The sequence below is a fragment of the Lagenorhynchus albirostris genome, chromosome 9, assembly GCF_949774975.1.
Source record: "Lagenorhynchus albirostris chromosome 9, mLagAlb1.1, whole genome shotgun sequence".
Lineage (NCBI taxonomy): Eukaryota > Metazoa > Chordata > Mammalia > Artiodactyla > Delphinidae > Lagenorhynchus > Lagenorhynchus albirostris.
The window spans coordinates 51964444-51969471 of record NC_083103.1 but is presented as its reverse complement, the minus strand read 5'-3'; positions in this window follow the sequence as shown (position 1 = coordinate 51969471).

The window sequence follows — 5028 nt, the reverse complement described above, 5'->3', positions numbered from 1 at the left end:
CCAGCTGAGAGGCACTGAGCCCCTTCTCTTAATTCCAATTTGCAAAATATCCCTTTGTCCTGGCTTGAGTGACATATCCAACTCCGTGCCAAGGGTGGGGGACACTGTGATTTCTAGCCCTCCCTGGAACCACATGACTACAGTGGGGCAATCAGTGTTCAAACAGAAGGGAGGTTACTGTTCCAAGAAGAAAGGGTGGGTGCCAGGCAGACAAAACAATACTGTAAATGTGGTCCATCACCGTTTTCTAAAGACAATTCCCACACTGAGACCTGAAGTGCCACCATTTGCAATTAATTAGCTTTGGTTTGGGTTCTGCTCCCCTAGGCTCATTTTATCATATACCTTCTCTGAGTTCCCTGTAACAGAAGGAGAGCAGAAGGGTGACACGAGCAGGGAGTAGGATGGGCAACAAAGTAAAATCACAGTCCACTTTCCTCTGCAAACCTTCAGTAAATAATCAGAGGGGCCAACCACAAACCTAGAAAGGTTAGCTCTCTTTCTAGAACTGGTAGCTTCCTTTCTAGAACTGGTAGCTACCGACTTAACCTGCTCAACATTCAATCCTAAAATCCTCTGGGCTTTGGCCTGGTTGTGGCTCAAGTGACAATGTTACCGAAACAAAATACTACTCAGCTAGTCTGACCACTTTCACTTTCTTTTTTGTAACAGACCAGAGACAAGGCCACTCTCTTGAGATGGTCACAGATGAAGAAATCAGTCTCCGAGACGGAATACTTCTTATCCAACATCATATTAAAAGGGAGTTAATGGCCATACCAACAGCAGACTCCATGTCATCTGACACTTGTTTTCCCATTGTGGCACCCTTTGTTTTTCTGCACACTTATGACCTAAAAGATGAGCTACCCCTTCATCTCACCTTCTTCCCATTCTTTTGTATCTCTGGGTCACCTATTGAGATACCTTCTCTAGGTCAGTTTTACTATATTACTGTTTAGTCACCTCCAGGTCCCAGTCAACTAGCTGTTGTCTTATTCTCTGCTGTCAGGAATGAGAGATTCCCCCACCAATTATGCAATATTCTCTTCATTACTCTTCAACATGAACCCACTATTTAAGCAAACTAGTCTTGACTTGCGGCAGAATTTCAGGCATCAACTTGCTAGCTCCAACTTATCTCTCCATTTAGATCACTTCATTTTGGGAAGTGAAATATATTTTATTTGGTCTGTTTCCCCTGGCTGGGTCAGGAATACCTCCTATAAGCACAATTAGTACCCCATACTTCCTCCAACAAAATATTTATCACCCTGGACAGTAATTGCCTGCTTACTTTATCTCTATTCTCTACTATAACTTCTGTGAGCACAGAGACTATTCATTTTTGTTTCCCTGTACCATTGTTTCCCCCAGGACCCAGCAAAAAGCCCAGCACATGGCAAATGCTGCATAAATATCTATTGAATGAATGACCAGAACTCTGACTCCATGGTTCCTAATTATTTGCATAGTAGTGATCAAATAACAAAAGGATGTGAATACTTTATAGCTGAACACATTATGTGAAGGACTTATTATGTCAACTCATTAAATCGGCTATTACTATAAAAAAAAAAACCTCTGCTTCTGATACGGAGATACCAAAAAAAAAAAAAATTCAGCATTCCATCCACAAAAGTTTCCAAGACTCTTAAATGTTTAGAAGGGCCCTGCTACTGCCATCAGCAAACATCATCACCAGAGTCAAGCACTGCCTTTATGACATTATCCTCACCTCAAGGGCAGGCTGGACTCCCTGCCTCTGGTATCTTCCTCAATCTATTGTACTTGGTGTCCCTGCATTGAGTGCCCACTGCGAGTCAGTTCCTGTTCTAAGTTTTCACATGATTTATCTCATTTAATACTTACAACAACAGCTCTAGGAAGAAGGTTCTATTTTTATTTCCTTTTAACGATGGGAATACCAAGACACAGGGAGGTTATAAGACTTGGGCGAAGTCACAGAGCTATCAGCTGATGGAGCTAGGATTCAAACCCAGCTCTTGCTCTTAATCACTATGCTATAAGACCCTTCTTTCTACTACTTCATGGACAACAACTTTCCACCTTACTTAGAATGGCCTCCTCCTGTTATCCAAACACATCTTGGACTTTTCCAACTCTGTGCATCTAGAATATAATTCTCTTAATAATTCGAAGGAGCCTGATAATCTTCCTGAATAATCCTATGTTATCACTGACAAAGAGTAGTATGTGTCATGGAAAGAATACCAGCTTTGCAACAAGGAAGACCTAAAGTCAAAACTTGGCTGTTTTTGTTACCTATGGCTGTGGAACAAACCACTCCATAACTTAGCAGTTAGAACAACAGCAATTTATTATTTCTCACAATTATGTGAATCAGCTGGGCCATTCCTCTGCTGGTTTCACTTGAGCTCACTCATGGGGTGGCAATTACTGGGATGGTCTGCAGGCTGGAAGGTTCATCGTGGCCTCACTTACATGTCTGGCTTTGCTGGGGTGCCTTCCATGTGGCTATTCATCCTCCAGAAGGCTAAACCAGGTTCCTTACATGGTGGTGCTGGTGAGAAGAGCTGAAAAGAATTTGTGGCCATATGTAATCTACCTCAATTCCTAGCTGGTTGACCTTGGGAAATTTATTTCTCCTGAGATCAGTTTCCTTATCTGGGAAATTGTGAAAGTAATCCCAATTGTCTTGGGTTCTTGTAAATATTAAATAAGATAATATATAAGTACCTAACAAACTCCCTACCATATAACGACCATTTATGCCATGTTATTTTCACTTGCTGTAAGTCTTACAGTTACTCGACACTTTTAGGGTCTGGAGTGAATCCTTCCTCCCACTCCCCATCGTCTCTCTGCAATCTGCTTAAATCCTATACTTCAATCAAAATGCAGTTCTAGGGCTTCCCTGGTGGCGCAGTTTGAGAGTCCGCCTGCCGATGCAGCAGACGTGGGTTCGTGCCCCAGTCCGGGAGGATCCCACATGCCGCGGAGCGGCTGGGCCCGTGAGCCATGGCCCCTGAGCCTGCGCGTCCGGAGCCTGTGCTCTGCAACGGGAGAGGCCACAACAGTGAGAGGCCCGCGTACCGCAAAAAAAAAAAAAAAAAAAAAAAATGCAGTTCTAGTCTCATCTTCTTTACAAAAATTTCCAAAATCACTAGCCTTCAATAATTGGCTATATTAGGGAATTCCAAAGTTCTATGTATAAATTAACTGTTTTCAGCCTTTTCCCCATCCCTACAGAAAAACTTAATAGATTAAGTTACATGTGAAATGATTTATTGTTATGAACAATTTGTAACTTCTGGCTAGTTGGATATAATTCAACCCCTTTCTCCCCAGTTTAAGAAAGTATACTGAAATGTAAATAAAAATGTCTTTATTTTCCTAATTTATTTTATAAAGGTAAATCATTTGCAAAATTTGCTTCATTATCAGCAATAAATTATTTGTGATGTTTCACTGGTCTCAATCACTCATTTGGCAGGACTTCCCTGGTGGTCCAGTGGTAAAGAATCCGCTTCCCATTGCAGGGGATGTGGGTTGGATCCCTGGTCAGGGAACTAAGATCCCACGTGCCACGGGGCAACTAAGCCTGCGCGCCACAGCTACTGAGCTCACGCACCTCAACGAGAGAGCCCACGTGCCACAACTGGAGAGAGAAAACCCACATGCCACAACTAGAGAGAAGCCCACGTGCCCCAACGAAGAGCCCGTGCCACAACGAAAGATCCTGCATGCCTGAAAGAAGATCACGCACGCCACACCTGAGACCCGACGCAGCCGAAAATAAAATTTTTAAAAATTTTTTTAAAAATCACTCATTTGGCACTAAGCACACACCCCTCTTTTAAAAATCCTTTAAAGGATATGTCCTATGTTCCTAACTAGGTTAAAAACACTAATAAAAGCAAAAACCTTGATATATATACATATGCATATAAAAATATGTGCATATATATATTTACCTTGTAGTTCTATCAAAGTGCACTAAACATACTAGAAGGGCAATACATATCTCCCAAAACCTCCCTGTTGAGGATTGTGTTGACAATGAGCATGAAGCAGCTTGGAACAGTGGGAAAGAAAATTGGATTTAGAAGCACAGGCTCCAAGCTTATGTGCTGGCTCTGGGATTCTGGACCAAGAAGTACTTATTTATCCCTTAAATCTATGGTACAATGGGAGAAAATATTGGATGAAGACAGCAGGAGCCCTTGGGTACTCAAAGCTCATTATCTTAGGCCAATGGGTCTCAAAGATTGGGGTGGGGTGGTCACTTTTTATCACAATACACAGACTTGATCCTTCCCTTCTCTTGCTCATTGATGTACTCTAGGATGGGAAGGCAACAGAGAGAGATGTATTTGAGAAATGTTCTCCTACTGAGAACCACTACAGTATTAGACTCTGAGATTATTCAGTGTAGTTACTTCTAACAGCTTTGTGCAGTTGCAGGGAGAAAGCATCTTTCTCCATATCTCATGATTATTCTGATTACTGAGAGCTATTTTTATTCAATAGAACCCAGTAACTGTTTTCTCAAAGTAGAGTTATCAACTCCAGGGGACTGAAGAGATTCATAAGTGTCCCAAGCTCTCTACAGTCTACTTACAAAACCCACCTGGCCAAATTCTAACCATATAGTCATTACCGTCAATGCTTTCCTCCTTATTACAGTCAAATCCTAAAAGTCCTTACATTGACAGGAGTTTGCATAATGCCTAGAAGATAGCACAGTAAACGTTTTCTGCTTCTCCAGTTGTGTAGGGGACTGCTCTCTCTGTGATAACTCACGCTAACAATTTGTTATGGTTCTATTTATATCTAGCACAGTAGGAGATACCAGAAGGTGCTTAATAAATGTTTTTGGATTGACTAGAATGACTTGTACATCTTGGTTCTTTTCCAGAACAGGGGAGAAAACCTTCTAATTTAATCCAACTCTGGCTCTTAGTAGCTCAGAGAAAAGTCTCTAATGAAAAGGGAAGAAGATAAAACCTTAGTGAGGTTGTTAACAATTTAGCATTACTGAGT